At 38.0% G+C, this 22,047-nt stretch overlaps 1 protein-coding gene across 2 annotated transcripts in view; it reads right to left on the bottom strand.

Moving 5' to 3' along the window:
* Positions 1 to 22,047, bottom strand: part of CDH12 (cadherin 12) — an 867,135-nt gene that overhangs the window by 312,491 nt on the left and 532,597 nt on the right. Inside the window, exons 1-2 of one of the 2 annotated variants that reach the window (XM_043508440.1) lie at positions 16,700 to 16,805; positions 16,471 to 16,610 (exon numbers count right to left, since the gene is read on the bottom strand). The gene's annotated coding sequence lies outside the window, so the exon portion shown is untranslated. Of the gene's footprint in view, positions 1 to 16,470; positions 16,615 to 16,699; positions 16,806 to 22,047 lie in introns of those variants that run through there. The other variant, XM_038389732.2, reaches the window with a different exon arrangement.

The following is a 22,047-nucleotide window of genomic DNA, read 5'->3' as shown; positions in this document are numbered from 1 at the left end:
AACTGGGAGTCAGATCTCCCAGAGGGGAGAGTCCCACCAGCTAATCTTTTGGGAACAGAAAGTGGGGTGTTCAAAGGGATTTTGCCAATCCAAAACACCCCATTAAAAGATGTTCTTGCTATGCTTTTAAGAAATAAAACTGTCTCTTCAAGGCAGGAGGAAAAAAAATCTCTGCATGGGTGAAGCTTCACAAGGGAGTGGGGTCCAGCCCAGAGAAATTCCAGAGGGAGGAGCTGAGGGCAGGCATGGTTGCAGTACACCTTTTCCTTGCCAAAGCCTCGAGCACTTGGCTGAATTGAAAGCCTTCCCCAAAGAGGCAGAAGAATCTGCATCAGAGTGCCTACCAAGAGTGCCTACCCAGGGTGAAATCTGTGTACTATGAACTGCAATATCCAGTGGGGTGAAAAAAACTGCTTCATCTAGATATTGCCTAGTTTAATAGGGGTGAGAAGTTAGACTGCATGCTTATATTTAATTTTAGTAACTAAGTCTGACTTTTTGCCTATCACTTAAAATCTACCTTTTGTAGTCAAATTTGTTTTACTGTCTATCTTTACCAGTGAGTTTGTATTAAGTGTGTGGCAAAACTGCTCAGGTTTGCAAAGGCTGGTATATGTCCACTTTCCATTGTTGAAGTGGTGAAGCAATTAATAAATTTGCACTACCCATTTTGAGCAGTACAAGATGGTATATTCCTGGGGTACAGTGCTGGGGCCTTTCTCTGTGTGATTCATGGGTGGCTCGGGGAGCATTCATGCAATCTAGCTGGGTGTGGGTCTCTACATAGGGTTGTGCTGAATGGTAACAGCACCTGGAGGGGTTTGCTGCTTGTTACTAGCAAGGCATTATGAGAGACAGCCCAGGCTGGAGAGAGTTAAGGGTGGCACAGCTGTCCCACAGTCCCAGGCTGCACCCTAGGGAACCTGTCACAGCTATTGAACCAAACTGTAAACCTGTAAATGAGGGACCACACCTCTAGTTCCAGCACCTATGCCAGGCCATCAGCGATAGTCCAGTAATCATTCCCAACCACTAGTTTCCATGACTATCAAGTATTTTTAGGCAGTTCTATAACTTGCTTTCCTGACCATACACATTTAGGGTTATAAATTATTTTAGGAAAGGTAAATCTACTTGGCATATTGGTGATAGCACTCTTGGCAAGGGGGTGGGAATACGGGAAAGAAATGTATTTCAAATTGCAAATGCCTAAACATATCCATCACTTTATAGTGGCTGTGTAACCCAATAAATGAGAAACACTGGTATGGGCTGTAGAGTAACAGCTCCTATCTGTGTTCACTAATTCCATGTGGTTAAGGAAATAAAGAGAGATTTCCTTCATTTATCAAAACAATTGGAATCTTTACTTTCAAGATCATGCATAATCAGTACTATCTCAGGACTCCCGTTTGCACCCTAAACAACTGAACTTTGACCACCATTCCCCTTTAATGGGTGATGTCAGTACCATCTCTCAGGGAAAGAGGCTTCTCCATTTGAAAGTCCATTTTGACCCCAAAAGTATTAACTCAGCCTGCCCACATTTCTTCCTGTGCTGTCATATAAGATGTACTCCACATGAAATAAGGAACATTGACCTTGAAAGGAAAGGGAAGGGAAAAAAAAACCAACCACACATTCAGCAGCCCAGACCAAGATCTAGGCTCTGTCAAAATGATTTCTTATTCCATTTTACTGAAGCAGTGCCATGCTTTATCACTTCTGAGTTCATGTCTTACAGCTGAGGCAGCCCACTTGAATTGGTAAGTTGTTTAGTTAAAGTATACATGTGCTATTCACATTGTCAGTGTGATTTAAAAGGAAAGAGGCATTTTGCAGGTGAAATACAGCTGCAACAGTCATAGGAAACTGGAACCCAAAACATTAAACCATCTATAATTAATTGCTGTGTGTCTCACTAAACTTTTTTCCTCCATTTATGGGCAGTTTACAGTTAGACTTGTGGTTTGAGATGCTGGTGGTCAGTGGTGATGGTACCAGCTTCAGATCATTTGCGAGCTTTTGCTAAAGTCTTTCACACAGACATAAGTAAAATGGGTCTGGTAATCTTAGCTAAGTCTGATGAACTGTCACCTGCATCATTAAATCATCACACAAATACATGCACGTACACTATGGCATAATTTGCAGCAGTGCTGAAGTTGCTTTCTGAGTATAAACTGTATAGTTGAGATATTTCAAAACAAAACAAAAAACAAGTCACTGAAATCCTTAGTTTTCAGCCATGAAAGTTAATACTTCATTACACCTTGCTCAGAAGCAGTTGCATTTATTTATATGTATTTTATAGAGGTGGTCTGGGATGCTTAACTTTAGCAAAACAGGCAGGGTGCTGCTTTAATATGAAGTATCAGTGGCCATAATAGTGCTGAGTAATTCTCCGGAAGTAGAAATATCCCTATTAAAGTCCAATTGAGGAGGGTGATTTGCCCAAACAGCAGAGAAATCAAAAGCCTTCTTATTGTGATTTGCAAATAAGTAAACCCAGATCTGGAATGCTAGAAGTGCTCCCTTAACTCAATTTTAATTTTGTTTTTGTAATTGAATTATGTATTCAATTATGTAATTGAAAAATCTGTGAAGCCAGTGTTGAAAGTTGTGCTCATTTTCCATTACTTTATAGTACAACACCAAACAGTCTATGCATTTCATATAAATTAAAAACACTAGTCAGACTACAATGAATATAAACACTCCATTTGTAAGTTCTGACATGTGAATAAATAAAAACTTGAAAGTAACTTGCTGACAAAAGATCTGCACAAATTCAGAACTAGGTCAGAAGTGAATGCATTAGTGCTCGATATAATTCCATCTGAGATTTTAACGTTCTTTCTCTTTTTGTTCTTGCTGCCAATTGATTACCTTTCAGTAAAGTTTACATGTTATCATTAAATGTTAATAATGCATAAATATTAAGCATATCATTGTAAACTTAGCAACACTATTAATAACTTCTAATATTGCCTACCAAGATTCAGGGTACCAAGATCAGTGTCAATTGTCAGAATCATAAAAACCCTGTCATTCTGAAATTGATAGCTATAAACAATAGTTATAGTGCAATTCATAATTAATACATTCATCTCTTTCTCTGCGGAACTGCATAGAAGGAAGAAATCAGTGTTAGAAAACCATAAATAATTCCATTTAAAATTCTTTGTTTTGTTTTTATAACATACCCCCTTTTAAACCTTTCACTATTTTCCATCCTTTTGTCTGTCTATCTATGGTATTTCTAAGGTATCTGTCACCACCTTAGTACCTTGGCATATTCTGCTCTGCAGTTTGTTCAACAAAAAGCAAAATCAACCTTCTGAAGCACAGATGTTACTGTCAGCTTCCCCACCACAGATCCTTGTCAGGCAGGGCATTGTTAGAGAAGCAGGCAAAGACTTAAATATGCATTGCTGCTCTAGATATTCAATTCCACAAGGTGACAACTGCTAGTTAAAGTATACATGTACAGTAAGCTTTACAACCCCCTAAGTGTGCTAAATCATTGTGTTGGTTCAAATTTGTTTTTTAAGAGCTTTGCTGACTTCACAGCTGGTGAGTTGACACTTTCCATCACTCCACCACTTGGCAACAGATGCCTCTCACTTATGCACAGATGCTGAGTATCCACCCAACCCTAACATTAGCCTTGTGTTCTGAACTAATTGGGCCAAGGCAGTTGTAATTAAGATTTGAATAATTAGAAAACTAACATGATTACTTTCACACTTAATCCTCAGATTTCAGAGTAGCAGCCGTGTTAGTCTGTATTCACAAAAAGAAAAGGAGTACTTGTGGCACCTTAGAGACTAACACATTTATTAGAGCATAAGCTTTCGTGAGCATAAGCTGTAGCTCACGAAAGCTTATGCTCTAATAAATGTGTTAGTCTCTAAGGTGCCACAAGTACTCCTTTTCTTTTTGCGAATCCTCAGATTGTATCATTATACTCTTTCTCTGGAATTACGGTTGTTGATCCCTTCTTATTTCTTTGTGACCTGTACCCTCATCAGCCTTCTAATCAGTAGAGTACTAAATTATTTTAAGGATGATAATTACAATAAAATGTTTTTAAAGGGGATTGGTGGATGGCAATCTTACAGTGGTACAATAAGCAGTTTTGATTGTTTGTCTTCCAGTCAATTTGCCTTTTATATGGGTTGTCCCTGAACAATTTAATAGAAAGAAAAATCACAGAGTGAAAAGTCTAATACAGAGCATTTCAATGAACATGGGTGCATGATACAGAGGAAGTTGGTTAACATGGACTAATATGGTAAATCCTGTTTTATCCATCTGACATGATGTCTGTTCTAAGTTGGTGGAGAGTGGGAAGTTACTTTCCAGCAAGGGAAAACAGCTGAGGGGAGAAGAGACAGAGAGCTACTTGGGAAGTCTGTCCTCGTAAAATAATGATTTCAGTATTAGCAGATAATAGCAGGGAGTCTTATTTGGAGGACAAATCGGTGAAGGGAGTAGGTGATGTAAGGGAAACCTTTAGAGAACTGAATTAAGTAGGGAAAATGTCCATCCAATACATGAGAGGTGTAGATGGCATTCGAAACTTCGTATACTTTGGATGATGGATTTACATGAATGAACTCTTTAAGGTTCATCTGTCATTCAGATACATTGTGTGTGTGTGTGTGTGTGTGTGTGTGTGTGTGTGTGTGTGTGTGTGTGCGCGCACGCACATGTCCCAAATCTGTCTGAGATATGCTTCTAAACACATCCTCAGAGCCCAGATCAGCTCCTGAACTCAGATATTTCCATCTGAAAATGTTAGATCCACAGCAGTCGAGCTATTTTAACCTTTTAACTTTTATCATGATGTTTTATAACTACAGCAGCTAGTTTCTGATTGCTAATGTATATTTGTGGTTTCTAATGCATGTTTCTGGTAGGGTTGCTAATGTATGTTTCTGGCAAGTGTAGCATTTTATTTTAAAACTTTCTTCTGGTTAAGTAAAAAAATATGGTACATTTATATAAGAGATACACACTTCACATAATCTACACACTGGTTTTATAAAGCACAGGGTATTAGAATAAGGTTGTGTGATATGTGCTCTTTCTGATGTCTGACTTTGGGACTCCAGACCTTTGATTGCCTGTCACCATATAGGAAGTCTGGTCTTTTTTATTTAAGCAGTGATTAGCTCTTAAAGTGTGGACAAGGGCAGACACATGATCCATAGTATTGGATTGAAAATCAAATTTAATGTAATGGCAGTTTTGTTTGAATATGGAATACAGTATCAGGCCCTAACAGAGTTAGTTTTTTTTTTCTGGAACTAATTCTGATCTTGGCATTCAGCATCACTCAAGAAGTATTAAGAAACCTGGCAGACTGGACCACATGTGAAGATCCCTTCAGCAATACAGATCTAAAGAAACCTTGGGTGAAAGTCTGGTACCATTAGAATCACCCTTTTTTACAACTTCTATTATCATGGCACAATATATTCTATTTAACAGCTTTAACACACCTGGACATATATTGTAAATATGTATAGATGTGTTATATGATGGCCAGAACTGTTTATTTCTTATGGTTTAACCTCAACTTTAGCTTAAGTTGGAAAATTAAAATATATCATCTGCAGCTGAGAATGTCTTCAAGTTCCCCCCTACCCTCCGATGCCCTGAAATTGTCAAGGTAAAGAGCCACTTTTAATAATGATACATGTAAGCTAGGAGATTCCAGTAGCCCAAAAAAATATGTTTTCTGTTTAGATACATAAACTATTAACATGGAGTACTAGACAATATTTTGTCAGAGACTGCAGGGCAATAAGAATAGTTGAGGGCATGTTAAAAGGCAATGCAGGAATTCCTTAGAAACAAACTATTCATAATTTTAAATATTTCCCATGAAAACCATGCAAATTTTTTACTTTTCCTGTTCTGCTTATGCATCTTCCCCTTTCATTTCTCCCACTAATGGAGTATACTAAGACTTGGAAGGATTTGATGCTGATAAGCACAGATTTTATCATACACACACACACAAATTTCCATCGATAACAAATTTACAGATAGGCAAAGTCGGAAAAATGCTACTTGAGAACTGATTAGCATTTGATTTAAGCATATTTATTGTGTGTACTTTGACATGTGACCTTGGCAATTTGTGTTTTAGCGGTTACAAAACTATAACTTTTTGAATCTGAACATCTATTGTTGTTAAATAAGTATTGTCTCATCCTCTTACTGTCTGCCCATACCCATAATTTCCTGCAACTGTTTAAAATAAGTAAAAATATAGAATGCTTAAAAATAAATAATGACACTGTCAACATTATTTAAAAAATATAAATTACATTCTGCCAAGCCTAAGTATATAATATTTAATATATAGAGATAGGCCCTAGATAAAATCCAGATCTCAAGAGGCTTAAACTTTATGGAAATACAAACATATTTTGCAACTTGAAGTTATCTCTAAAAAATATCATGGTAGAGATTCCAAGAACTCCAAAAATGATGTCAAATAAATAGAGAAGTATGGTCAACTTTTTTCTACATAAATAGAACAACAATTTTAAGAAAAAAAAATGCTTCTTTGGCTAAAGAAAACCTTACCAGTGTCAGGCCTGGACTGGCTCAGGATGCTTGGCATGCTGAAAACATCATGGTATACGTGGGAAATGACTTGTGATTTTTTTTTCCCCTGGTCTATTAAATAAGTGATATTTCAAAGCGTGGTATCTCATGAATCACTAGGGATTATAAACTGATGCTGCTCTAACACAGTTGATCCACTGGTGATTATTACTGCTCCCCAGTTAAAGTTCCTTTAGCTTGTGCTCTATTCTTTGGAGCTATAAGTCCCAGGCAGAGCTATATAATTAACTGAGTTGTCTGGAAAAAAATAATCATCCAGCTTCAGTCCCAGCTGCCGACCCAAACAAAAGGGTTAGTAAGCTGTATGCCATTAGACAACTGGGAATCTCACCCAATTCATGATAATTGTTCCTAGTCTTGGTAGTTTGTGACATATCAGACTGCTCCCACTTACTTTCTAACTTGATTTTAAACACCCCGTACCTTGAGAGCTGTTAGAGCTGGAACTAATGCTGAATACTCTCGGATAGCATAAAGTAGCATAAAGGATTAATATCCAGCTCTAGGAGTTGGTAAAAAATATTGGCTGCGAAAGTAATGCTGGAATTGAAGTATGAGGAGAAAGCAACATAGTAATTATAATTATCCTATTTTAAATAATGAGTGGGTGTCCATCTGTTATTTTGCCCCAACATTTTTTATTATTTTTCAATAGCAATTATTTAAAACCAGAGTAATTTCACAAACAAAATTAAAGATATGTTAATGTTTGCTCCAAGAGGCTGCAATTAACTCCTGCTGCAAAGTCTAAGAGGCTGTTTAAATAGCTATAGGACCTGGTCCTTTAACTCAAGCTGTAGAGGCTCATGTTTTTAGTTATGGCCACACCACTTTCAATACCTGGTGTTGGACAAGTTAGTGGTCCTCATACAACCACATTAAAAAAGTTGGGATGTATGTCCCCAGGAGTGAGAATGAATCATTCCAGCATAGTCACCTTAAGAAAGATATACATAGAATGGTAAAAAGCAGGGGAAGGGAACAAGTTCTCCTTCTCTCCATCAATTGTTGTACCAATGTGCTACACCTGGTCAACAAAGTAGAGAAAATATTGGATGGAGATGGAAATAATGACATCCACTGAACTCCATGTGCGGCTGTTGCAGCACTTCTTGGATGCGGAAACGGGAATTGCTTGTGCTATCATATCAGCCTCATGGGAGTCAAACAGCCACTCAAACTTAGCCAGGAGAAGGAACCAGCCAGAGCCAAGGGATAAATATGCACCTTTCAATCAGTTTTATGAAACAACTGAAGTTCTGGATAATTAACTTTAATGACAATAAACCCATTGGACTAAAATAGCCTAACAAACAAGGAGGGGATTTACACTTTAAGATCTAAGATTTTGTGACTTCCCAGGGTAGAGGAACACTTGGACAGATCACTGAAATTATTTCAGCACCAGTAAACTTTTCTAAACATTGACTCTGGGACAATGACCAGATTGAGGATAGCTCAAACGAGTCACAGTAGCACTACCCTGTAAGCAGCAATGTCACTCAGCTGTATGCAGCAGTCTCATCTCTCAGTACGATCTACGCAGCATATAAGGTGGGTTTCTGCCTGCAGTAATGTTGGGAACAAGCAGGGTAGCTGGTGTGCGCACCAGGGAGGAAGCATGCCTGTACCATAGCATCCTGGACTGTGACCCACCATCCCACCCTGGGCAGTAGCATACACTAGCAATCAAAAGCTATCTACTGCAGTTATAAAATATCATTTTAAAGGTTAATAAGAAAGTAGCTTAGTTGCTGTGGATATGTTTAGATACAAATATGTGAATCTCAGGAGCTTTGAGCCTCCATGGGTATCTATCAAATTTATCTGCGGAGCTGAGTTTTTATAGTCTATTCATCATCATCTTATAATGCCTTGCATTAAGGGCCAATTGCTGAAGACAGCAGGACTCTTTCTATTGACTTCAGTGGGGGTTTCATTGCATCTTAACTCAGGTTTGATTGCTCCTAAATGACTTCTTTTGCCTCTATGGTACGAACTTTAGCCTTCTTACTGCCATCTTCTGACCAAGATTTCCCTGAGTTTCATCTGCTGCCTTAAGGATCTCTTTAGGAACATGACATTGGACAATCAAAAATACTTGGTAACTTGTTTCCAACTTCTCATTGGTGGACAGAAAATCTATTTTCATGAAATGGACAGATCCCTCTTTGCCTAGGTGAGTGCGTTGGACAACAACCCTACTGTAGTATGGTTCCCTTTATACCTGCACAGAAGAGTATATATTGTAACAAAGAGGAATCAATAAATCTCACACTCATTGTCAAAGAACATTTAATTCCTGGACACTTTGGAAAGTTTTAGAATTTAAACAAGTAAAACCCAACTTGTTTATAGATATAACTCCAAAGCATAATATGCTGATGCATCAAATGGTTGTTTTGCATTTATTTCCTTTTCTGTATATTTATGTTTTAGTACACTTTGTTTTTTGTTATTATAATTTCATATCTTCTAAAACATATCTCTGGTTATTTAGTAATATATCTTACTGCTTATCTTTGCATCTGTAATCCTGGTCCTTGTCAGGATAAAAATAATTGTATAGCTCTGTACTTGTTTTTGTAAAATATTTTTTTAAAGAAGAGGAGATAATATAATAAAGGAAAAGCACGATATCTAATTAGACTTCTGAAAGGACACAGACTCCTAGAACAATAAACATGCTTACTCCCCCCTCCCCTTCTGACAAGAAACATTTCTCTATTATCTTTGTATTATGTTTCTTCTTAGATCCTAGTCACAACATTTATCTTAGTGTTATGGTTCTCTCTCCCTTTTCAAATGTTTGCCTCCAGGGGCACTGAAACTACTAAAATACATTGTATTTGGTGGATCTCCATTAAAAATCACTTCTTTCTCCCTACAAACAATTTAAAACATCACATTTTTGCCTTGCAAATTGATCTTTTTAAATATATAAAGAGAGACCTAGAGCCAGCTGACCCAAGTTTATTTTTCTCCAGTGATTGCAATTTCCAGTTGGGGATATTATTGTTAAATATCTGTGATGGAAATACTTTCAAAAATGTTATTGTTTACTTTTTTATTGATTTTTTTAAAACATGCCATAAGATAAAATGTATAAGAACAAATCATAAAAAAGGACAACTTAATTGTACATATATCAGAGATAATGATATAATTATTTCTCAAAATGCATGTTAGGAAAAGAAGAATGGTCACAAGGCCATATCTCATACAGATGCAGCCTACATGTATACAATATTTTGTATTTTTAGGCAGTATGTAGAATGTATTGTTTTTATGTTATTGCACCAATTTTATATATATAGGGGAGAAACTCTTTGGATTTGCAATTAACTTATCCTTTCTCTAATACAGCATCTGTCCCAATAAAATGTCAAAGATTCAAAATAGATATCTGGTAAAGAGGGGAGAAGCTGAGATACTCAGTTACTGTGATGATGGGGACAATATAAGGACCTAGATAGATAGAATAGACATAAACTTTGTGTTGTGCCTTGTATACCATGTGTGACTCTGCACTGAAACTGGCAACTGAAGTAAGCTACACAGGACCAGTTCTGTCTCTTACTTATCAGAGGAAGAATTACATTAAAATGAATATGTTACACTTTGGATCTTAGTTTAAATTATAGTATATTACTATCTGGGCATGAGAACCCTAATTTTGACTCCCCTCCCCCCCCACACAGACTGATTTTTGTGTTCAAGAAAAATCCAAGCACACTGAATTTAATCATTTAGTTGCAGCTGGTACACTGTAATCCCAGCTAATACACATGGGAATCTAATCCTGAAAAGATCTGAACACCAGTAAAGCCCTGTGCAATTAATGGCAGTTCTGGACATTCATCACCCCCAGAGGCTCAAGCCCTCTGTTAGCCCAAGAGATAATTTCTGAAAGATACTAAAGTGCATGAATTTCTGATTTAAAATATGCATGCTCATTGATCACAAATAGGGCAAAAAATGTCATAGTTATTACAGAGAAAAGTGAGTTGATTAAAATGCATCCGATGAAGTGAGCTGTAGCTCACGAAAGCTTATGCTCTAATAAATTTGTTAGTCTCTAAGGTGCCACAAGTACTCCTTTTCTTTTTGAGAATACAGACTAACACGGCTGCTACTCTGAAACCTTTGATTAAAATAGGTGACCTTTAGAAAGCATTTGCAAAAAATGTCTACTGTTTGTTAGAAGATAGCATCTGAGGGAGTTCCAGACTGGGTTCAACTGAATAGTTTAAATAACAGAAAAAAATAGAAAAAAAATGTGGGATTCTATGTTTGGGGTTTTTTTACGGGAAAATATATTTCTTTGAGAGTACTTTCTTAGTCTTTTTGAACTTGACCTATTAAAATGTTCAGATGGTTGGTCTGATGGCTATGCTTTATTCTGTCACCCATGGGAACTCATTTGAACCCAACCTAAGGTTGCTCACTTTATGGGCTGGTGCAGCTTAGACGTGTCATTGACTTGACATACTTGGGCTCTCAGGGTTAGAGAGAGTGAAAGGTAATTGCTACATCAATGCAGCGTGTGATGGCTAATTCAAAGTGACACTGGTGATGGTATTGAAAGCTCACCCATTCTGTAAACTAGAATTCTGTAAACTATTTACCATTCTGTAAACTAGGGTACCACAACTCTCTAAAATAAAGAAGTCATGTTACATAAGAAAATGGTTGTCCCTCAAAACAAAGTGCAAGATTCTTAATGCCAAATCTGCACAGATATTCAGTGAGCGCTAACAACCAAGATGGAAAAGTTTACATGGGATGAATGGTAAGGACTGAACACAGACAAATCACATAAAGTTAGTTATATACGAGCCTCAGCAAACCTTAATTTGCAGATATAGATGAGCTATAAGAGATCAGCAAATCTTTTTTGACATTAACCATATAATATTTTAGTTAACAAGTTTAGTTAACTAAATATCCCTCTCCTCACCCAAATTCCTCCACTCCCCCACTGTTTGTACATAGCTACTCTTCAAGGTAGCACTCAGTTTTAAAGGCAGAAGAACCAAAATACTGAAAGAAAAACTGTTCTCGTATAAAGTCCTGTCCAATTTCGTAGGCCTAGGAGGTTTGACTAATCATTCAACTTCAGGGTGGGAATCTGATGCAAAGCTGAACTTTTTGAGACATGCGTATTGTTAGTCGGTACAATGATGAGTGTCCAGTTAAAGGTTGAGGGTCTGCTTCTGATCATAAGAGTAATTCAGAAGTAACTCCAGCAAAGTCAATAGGCTTACACTGGTAACTTCACACTGAATAGATCCATTATGTGTTCTAGGAAAAACATGTTTTATCAGGCAATGGAGTAAGAAATCCTATTTTCGAAAGAGAGTGCAATGAGTTCTTGTTATATTTACCAAGTTAGTTAAAGATTTAAAATTAGATTGAATGTAACCCAGTAGTAAATAACTTAATATTTTTATTAGCATTTTAGTTATAAATGCAATAACCATTAACAAGCAAAACATTCACATAGTCTTTTGAATGGCTATAAAAAGGCTTTTAGCTTTTCCTGGATGATGAGCACCTCAGTTAATGACTAAAATGTCGCTTTAAACGAAAGAGCTTTTCCAACAAACTTGTTAAAAATATAATCTGTGGAATGTTTTCGTCATAGAAATCCTTAACATGCATACTAAATTAAAGAATTATATTCCGGCTATTCAGACCAATGGAAACCCAGTCAAATACATTAGTCTTTTTCTCTCTCCACTCCAGTTGCTACAAATATTCTTAGACCACCACCATTAAATTGTACTACTTGATACATGCATTCCATTCACCAATATTATTATTTGTTTGCTTTATTTTCAAAAATGGGAAAAGTGAAACTTGCGACCAAGCCACATTAACTCTACATTTGAAGGTCTCGGTCCTGTGAGGTTCTGAGCACTTCCTGAAAGGTGCTAGGCAATCTTCATTCTGAGTGAAGTTAATGTGAACTGAGAGTATCCAGTATCCAGAGGCAGAAACCAGCACCTTTCACGATCAGGCCCGCAAGCAACATGATCAGAGTGTTGGAGAGTATGTGTCTTGTTAGTTCCAATACTGGGTTTTGTTTTATTTTTTGGAGAGTTCATTTTTCATGGAGAGGATACTAACAGAGTAGTGATGGGGCAAGTAGAATGGTAAGAAAATGGTGTATTTAAAGAAGCAAAGGAGAGGGGGAAAGGATGATAGGAGGAAATGGGGACAGATGGAGTAGAAAAATATGGGAGATGGAGGAAAGGGAAAGAAATGGGAGACAGAGGGGATGCTGTGAGCAGAAGGATGAGAAAGAGCATGGTCAGCATGGGGAATGAGGTGCTATATCACAGGGAATTTGATAGCCACAAAGAGACAAGAATGCACATCCAGGAAACAAAACGTGAAAGTGACATGAGTTCAGTTTCAAAGGTTTTAGTGACAGTGGGAAACTGCTGGCCAAGTGAAGCCCTGATGGTGATGGTGCTGCTGCTCCTGTAACGAGTTCTAGGGCTGGAGCTTCAAAGGTGTCCTGAGAGCCTCTCTCTCATTAGTCCTGAGCCTTTACATGGTCTGTGGGCTTGGAGAAGGGAAGCTGCTGGAACTTGGTGCCCCATAGAATCTCCAACATAGTCTTATTTCTCTTTTCTCATGTCCATCTAAAATTATATAGTTACCCTTTTCCTTCCCTGGCATGAAATTGTTAACTTTAGCCATTAACAAGGATTTCCTTTTTTTCACACTATCATCACAATTGGATCAGAAGCGTGCCTTGTTGCTCTACGATAGGTATTGTTATGTCTGCCTGTGGATAGATCTCATTGCTTTTACCTCTGTTTTATTTTAACATCACTGGTTGTCAAGCTTCCTTTAAAGAAGCCCCAGATATGAAGGCGTTAGTATCACATACTAATTTCAACTGAGATGAGCTAGATAGCAAGCTCTATTTTATGTCAGTAGTAATGAAAGTCGGCTTGAGGTAAAGATTTGAACACTGACCTCATTCAAAGACCTAGAAAGAACTTAAATAGAGCTGAAACCTATATATAACACTTAACGTTACTTGCTATGGTCTTATGGTCACAACAAAGGCCCCAAAGGCAGGACACCTGGGCTCTATTCCCAGCTCCGCCATTGGCTTCTTACATGAGTGTTTCACACAACAGACATGTTTCAGTTTCTCTATGTACTGTGTTTAATGGGAATAATTATACCCTCCTTCATCCCTGATATGACATTGAAAGATTAATGCTTATAAATTGCTTTAAAATCCTCAGATATATGGCTGCTCAAAACAATTAGTATTGTCTTTTATTTTTTCATAATGTGAAGAAGACTGTATGGGTGGAATCTGCAGGTGTTTGGAGAAACATCCTTATATATGATCCCTAAGCCAGCATATTAAAAAGGGCTCTTCACTTAAAAACAGAAGGTGCATCTGGATTTGGTTTGGTTTTTAAATACTCTAATGACTGAAATACAAGGGCATATGGGTTTAGAGAGCCACAGACATGATGAAACAAAATGTGGTGCCTTTTTAAAATCTATTTCAATGTCTTTGATGGAAATAGAACAAAACCCATCATGTCAAACACTGTTTATAGTTAGCCCTTGCGAAAGACCAGACGGGAAGTTGTTGCTGTTTGCATGTGAACACACAAATCAGCAGCTGTGTAAGGAATGCTTATTCTCAAAGCTAGGGAATTTTTCCCTGTAGAGTAATAGGGTGTTTTCTTTTGATTAAATTTTTGGATGGATGTTTTGACTCATGTATATTAATACTAATTATGTTGAGGAGCTATTGATTATTCATGAAACACAGTTCAGTGCAGATAGCTAGAGTAAGAGCTAGATTTATCCTAATAAATCTCCTCCCAGCCCTGGTCAAGACAAAGTATCCTCTCTGGGGAGAAGCAGCACATGCTTGAGTAAATATCTCTTCACTACTACAAAGGCTGAGAAATGGCCCAATGAGGCAAACCAAACTAGTTGTCAATGCCTGTACCTACCTCCAAAGGCAACTCCATTTCCAAGAATACAACAGTTACATGGTGACACCAATCTCAGATACACTGCCTGTGGAAATTAGTATTTTCAAGAATGAGACCATATTAACAGCCAATTAAGATTTGCAGGGCTTTCAGTACCTTCCCCAAAACCATACTTCAGTTTCACATATGCTTGCATTTATGAAGGCAGGATGGAAGAAAGGAAACTTTTCACCAGCTCCAGCCATGAAAATCTGATGGGATAATAAGTAAACTTGCAGATAACTGAAATTTTCCTGAACTCCTTTTGTTTCAGGGGGTGGAGAGGTTAAGAAAATCTCTCCAAAAGTGTGTCTACATATTAATGCATGACAAAAAGCTATTAATGATATTGAAAATAATGATAGCTGGTAAATTATATATGAATATTTGATGCCTGCTGAAATTATTTTAATGATATTTACAACACTGTTGGCTGAAAAATAAGGAAATGTAATCACACTTTTAAAAACTATCTAGGGGATATACATATGAAAGCAAGATATGCAATCAATTAACTTTCAATTGATCTCACAGGGATTTTCTCTGTTTTATTACAGATTTTCAAATGAACATTTTCTGTTCCCTTTTTTCTTCTTTTTATTGCCCTCCCAAGTAACATGCTTAATACAACAGATTTTACGTTGGGTCTCTCGCAATGTTACAAAGTTTGGACAGTTTAACCAGCTCCTCAATCTAGCTCCTGACTTCATGGACATTAAATATGGACTGAGCTGAGATGATCAAATTCAACTCACTTTAGACACATTAGACTGGCAGGCTAACAGCAGTCACTGTAAACATCCCTGACTTTTTCTTAATAATACATTTAATCTTTCAAGACATCCTCTTTCACCTGTTCTCTGTCCTTATTCAAATAAACATCTTAATCATCAGTTTACTTCTTTCTTTTAACATGGCATGCTGCTTCCATCACCCCATGAAAGATCAGTCCCCATCCTTTGAATCAAAACAATGATTCATGTCAGACTACTTTTTTTGCTGAAAGCTACAGATTTAACAGAGTACTTGTGGCACCTTAGAGACTAACAAATTTATTAGAGCATAAGCTTTCACATATGCTTCATAAGTGAGCTGTAGCTCACGAAAGCTTATGCTCTAATAAATTTGTTATTCTCTAAGGTGCCACAAGTACTCCTTTTCTTTTTGCGAATACAGACTAACACGGCTGCTACTCTGAAACTACAGATTTAATTCTCTGACCACTCACATAAGAAACAGCCCTCCTCCCCAGCCTAGCTGCTAGTCCTGCATTGGAAACTGTTCAAAAACATGTCAGATGCTTAGTATAATATCTCAGACTCCTCAATGGCATTGCTAACCTGGGAAGCTGCACACATATTCTCAACTCACATTTGAAATACCCCTTTTTCATTTAAATACGGGGGAACTTTGAAGGCTTTAGACCATGAGTTTCCACTTGAGCATGAACAAACCTCTTTAATCAATCTGTGCCTTGCAGACTCCTTTAAATATATTAAGGGCAAAGAAGAAAGATAGTGTGTTTGCCCCCTTCTCTTCCCCATCCCTTCTTATTTCTAATTGTTTTGGCAAGATTCAGAAGACCGTCTGATCAGAAATATTTCCAACAATTCAAATCTAAAAATCTTATTCTCTTAAGACAATAGTTCCATTATGGGACACTTATCTCTAAACTAAGGCTTTTACTGACATAATACATGGACTGTCTTGCTGCAGTGCAGAATGTCATTTTACTCAGTTAGAACTTTCAATGCAGAAATTCAGCATGATGCAGTCCCCCAGATAAAGCAGCACTTACCTTAATTGAAATCCTTTTTCTGATAGAGCTGAGGCATCAGTCAAATCAGCAGTTATTTGGGGGCAATCTAAGTTTTCAGTCAACACCCTCCAGGTAGCTGCATAGTGTACTGCCTTTTTCCGTTTGTGTTGAACTCCTCACTGTCTAAAAGAGAGAGAGAGAGATAAGCTGAAATCCTCAGAGGTTCCCAGTGAGTGAAAGAAAGAGTACCAAAGCAATATTTATTAACATGAGATTCTCAGCAAACGTGCTCAGGTCTGGAAGATCTTGTGACTGCTGTGACAGGCTCCTGTCATGTCCCGGGAGCCGTGGGATGATCATTGACCTGATTAGCACTGAACACTCCCCACATGCAGAGAAAGCACAGAGGATTGGTGAGTTGCAAGGGAATTGGGAAAGGCACCAGGGCCACTTGGGAATCTTTTCTCTTTCAGACTAATGGATATGCTGCAGCTGAGGCTGTAATTTGTGAGGAGGTTATGCACAATGTTAACTATCTAAGGACTTAAACAAATGTGCTTTTGCATGCTGTTTCTGAAGATGCATCATTGTTCAACATAAGGTACATCTGAGTAATTAGAGACTGATGTAACTGTTTTGTAATATGAAGCTCACTGTATATAATGTTCTGTAATCTTGGCGATAAAGTAGATTCATACGCATGCCTATGACCCTGGACAACAGAGCTCAGTTCCAGCCTAGCATAAATTAAATGAGTTTGATGGACTTGTATTTGCCTATGTTAAAAAAAAAAGCAGGCTAAACATAGTAAATAATCATATTTGACAGCTTAAATAAAACAGATTAAGAATGCTGAATTATCCTTTCATTACAGAAGGGCCCCTTCAAAAAAGTAAAGTGCAGAAAGGCACATTCACTTCCACTAGAATAGAATAAGAAGCAAACATAATATAAAACAACTAAACTTTACAGGGCTTGATTTGTCTCCTGCACCACTGTAAATCAGGAAAAAGTCCAATGGACTTTAGTTAGTATTGGTTAAAAACAACCTGGTGTAGAGAGGAAGTGAGGGCAGCTATACAAAATATTTATCTATATATAACAAATGGAACAAAGAGAAGGATGATAGTAATGAATATAAATCAGAAGCTAGGAATGATAGGAAATTGATAAGGGAAACAAAGGAACAGGAGAAATCTATGGCTAGCAGAGTAAAGGACACACACACACATTAAAAAAAGTTTTTAAAGTGTATTAGAAACAAAAAGAATCCTAACAGTGGGATTTGTCTATTACTAGATGGAAAAGGTAGAATTATCAGTAATAATGCAGAAAAGGCAGAAGTGGTCAATAAATATTTCTGATTTGCATTTGGGGGGAAAACAGATTATGCAGTCATGCGTTATGCAGTTATGATGATAACACTTTTGTCATTCCACTAGTACCACAGAAGGATACTAAAGAGCAGCTACAAAAGTCAGACTTTTTAAAATCAGCAAATCCAAATACCTTGAATCCAAGAGTTTTAGAAGAACTGGCTGAGAAGCTCATGAACTACTAATACTGTTTTTCAATGCATCTTGGAACACTGAGGATGTTCCAAGAAAGCTAATGTTGTTCCAATATTCAAAAAGGGTCAACGGGATGACCTGGGTAAGTATAACCATGTGAGTCTGACATCAGTCCTGGGAAAGACAATGCAACAGCTCACATGGGACTAGATTAATAAAGAATTAAAGGGTAATACAAGTAATACCAATCAACATGGGTTTATGGAAATTAGATCCTGTCAAACTAACTTGATATCTTTTTTTGATGAGATTAGAAATTTGGTTGATAAAGTGTTGATATAATATACTTAGAGTTCTGTAAGCTACTTGACTTAATACCCCACAACATTTTGACTAAAGAACTAATCACATTAAATGGATTAAAAGCTGTCTAACTGATAGGTCTCAAAATATAATTGTAAGTTAAACTACACTTTTTATCAATTACCTAGAAGAGAACATAAAATCATCACTGATAAAGTTTGCAGGTGACACAAGAATTCAGGGAGCAGTAAATACTGAAGAGGATAGGTCACTGACACAGAGCAATCTGGATAATACAATTTTTAATGTGGCTAATTGTAAATGTATGTAACTAGGAATAATGAACATAGGCTATAGTTACAGGATGGGGAACGCTATCTTAAGAAGTAGTGATTCTGAAAAAGATGTTCGGATTGTAGGGGATAATCAGCGGAACATGTGGCCAAAAGGGCTAATGCAATCCTTGGATACATGAACAGGGGAATCTTGATTTGGAGTAGACAGGTTATTTTACCTCTGTATTTGGCACTAGTGTGACTGCTTCTGGGATACTGTGTTCAGTTCTGGTGTCCAAAATTCAAGAAGGATGTTGATAAACAGGAGACAGTTCAGAGAAGACAGATGCAGCGGCACAGGAGCTAGCAAACAGAGCTGTAAAAAGGGGCGTTTGAGTGGGAGTTTCTATTGTGGTGCTTGTTTGGGGTTCGTTTTTGCTGTGGGGGGTGGTCTTTTTGGTGTGGCTTGTTAATCTTAATTAATTGTTAATTAATCTTTCCCAGCTTAACAGGATTTAGGTGGGAAGGCGATGACAGATACGGAGGCAGCTGTGGGAGTGACTCCTGTAGTGGAAGACACAATGAGGATGACTGGATGTGGAAGCTGTGGTATGTACATGATCCTGGAGGGGGGACCTGGTAAGAGTTTTTTCTACAAGAAATGCCGTCTGATAGAGCTGATGGAGGAAAAGATCCGAGGTTTGGAGATGCAGGTGGAAAGTCTGGTTGAGTTTAGGAAGGGTTTTGAGCAGATGATGGAGCAAAGATATGAGGTATCTGAAGGGAAAAGCTTAGACTTACAGATGGAAGCAGCACTGGGGAATTTTGAGGGGAGACTGGGTGAGGAAAGTGGTCAGTGGAAGCATGTGACTAAAAGAACCAGGCAGAGGAATAGACAGGCTAGTGAAGAAGAAATAGAGCTTAGGAGCAGGTTTGCAGAGTTGGAAAATGAAGAAGGGGCTCAGCAGGTACTTGTTGAAGGTGGAAGGGTAAGGAAGAAGAGAAGAGAGGCTAGTCCTATAGGAAAAGTGGAAGAGTCAAGGGAGACTACACCAAATATGAGCCCCAGGAGGATACAGGATGGGTTGAAGAGGATTATAAGGGAAAATAGGAATGGAAAGAACTTGCAGCCAGAGGGAACAGGGGAGAGACTGGAGAATAGCACCGTCACCAGGAAAAGGCAGGTCTATGTGATAGGGGACTCTTTATTGAGAAGACTAGACAGGCCTGTAACTAGAGCTGATCCAGAGAATAGAAGGGTGTGCTGTCTTCCGGGTGCTAAGATAGGGGATGTAGACCTGAGGTTGAAAAGTATCCTAAAGGGAGCGGGAAAGAATCCCCTAATTATCCTTCATGTGGGAACAAATGATACAGCTAGATTCTCGCTGGAAAGTATTAAGGGAGACTATGCTAGGCTGGGGAAGATGCTTAAGGAAATCGAGGCTCAGGTGATCTTTAGTGGGATCCTTCCTGATCCTAGAGAAGGGCAACAAAGGTGTGACAAGATTCTGACTGTCAACAGATGACTTAGGCAGTGGTGCTATAAGGAGGGCTTTGGGATGTATGGCCACTGGGAGGCATTCACAGACAGAGGACAGTTCTCTCGGGATGGACTTCATCTGAGTAGAGAAGGAAATAGATTTCTAGGATCAAGGCTGGCAAAACTGATAAAGAGAGCTTTAAACTAGGAATTTGGGGGAGATGGTTGGGAGATGTCCAAGTAATCTCCATGCCAGATTTTAGCATTGAGAGGGAAGAAGATGAAGTAAGAAAGGATGCAGCCGTGGGTAGGAGAATGTATATAAGGAACGAGGGCAGTGTGGATACTAGTCTAGTAGGTTATACTGGCTGGAGAATGACTGTGCCTAATAGGGTACAAAATGTGAGCGAGGCCAAACAGCTAAAATTAAGATGTTTGTACACCAATGTGAGGAGCCTAGGTAACAAAATGGAGGAACTAGAGCTACTGGTGCAGGAAGTGAAACCAGATATTATAGGGATAACAGAAACATAGTGGAATAGTAGTCATGACTGGACTACAGGTATTGAAGGGTATGTACTGTTTAGGAAAGACAGAAACAAAGGTAAAGGTGGTGGAGTAGCATTTTATATCAATGATGAGGTAGAATGTAAAGAAATAAGAAGCGATGCAATGGATAAGACAGAGTCCGTCTGGGCAAAAATTACATTGGGGAAGATAACTAGTGAAGCCTCTCCTACGATAGTGCTTGGGGTGTGCTATAGACCTCCGGGATCTAATCTGGATATGGATAGAGACCTTTTTAATGTTTTTAATAAAGCAAATACTAATGGAAACTGCGTGATCATGGGAGACTTTAACTTCCCAGATATAGACTGGAGGACCAGTGCTAGTAATAATAATAGGGCTCAGATTTTCCTAGATGCGATAGCTGATGGATTCCTTCATCAAGAAGTTGCTGAACCAACTAGAGGGGATGCCATTTTAGATTTAATTTTGGTAAGTAGCGAGGACCTCGTAGAAGGAATGGTTGTAGGGGATAATCTTGGCTCAAGTGATCATGAGCTAATTCAGTTCAAACTGAATGGTAGGATTAACAAAAATAAATCTGCAACTAGAGTTTTTGATTTCAAAAGGCTGACTTTCAAAAATTAAGGAAATTAGTTAGGGAAGTGCATTGGACTGAAGAATTTATGGATCTAAAGGTAGAGGAGGCCTGGGATTACTTTAAATCAAAGCTGCAGAAGCTATCGGAAGCCTGTATCCCAAGAAAGGGGAAAAAAATTCATAGGAAGGAGTTGTAGACCAAGGTGGATGAGCAAGCATCTTAGAGAGGTGATTAAGAAGAAGCAGAAAGCATACAGGGAGTGGAAGGTAGGAGGGATCAGCAAGGAAAGCTACCTAATTGAGGTCAGAACATGTAGGGATAAAGTGAGACAGGCTAAAAGTCGAGTAGAGTTGGACCTTGCAAAGGGAATTAAAACCAATAGTAAAAGGTTCTATAGCCATATAAATAAGAAGAAAACTAAGAAAGAAGAAGTGGGGCAGCTAAACACTCAGGATGGAGTGGAGGTTAAAGATAATCTAGGCATGGCCCAAAATCTAAACAAATACTTTGCCTCAGTCTTTAATAAGGCTAAAGAGTATCTTAGGGATAATGGTAGCATGACAAATGAGAATGAGGATATGGAGGTAGATATTACCATATCTGAGGTAGAAGTGAAACTCAAACAGCTTAATGGGACTAAATCGGGGGGCCCAGATAATCTTCATCCAAGAATATTAAAGGAATTGGCACCTGAAATTGCAAGCCCATTAGCAAGAATTTTTAATGAATCTGTAAACTCAGGAGTAGTACCGAATGATTGGAGAATTGCTAATATAGTTCCTATTTTTAAGAAAGGGAAAAAAAGTGATCCGGGTAACTACAGGCCAGTTCGTTTGACATCTGTAGTATGCAAGGTCCTGGAAAAAATTTTGAAGGAGAAATTAGTTAAGAACATTGAAGTCAATGGTAAATGGGACTAAATACAACATGGTTTTACAA

This window comes from Dermochelys coriacea, chromosome 2 (assembly GCF_009764565.3).
Source record: "Dermochelys coriacea isolate rDerCor1 chromosome 2, rDerCor1.pri.v4, whole genome shotgun sequence".
NCBI lineage: Eukaryota > Metazoa > Chordata > Testudines > Dermochelyidae > Dermochelys > Dermochelys coriacea.
The sequence above is the reverse complement of the archived record's forward strand: the minus strand, read 5'-3'. Positions and strand labels throughout refer to the sequence as shown.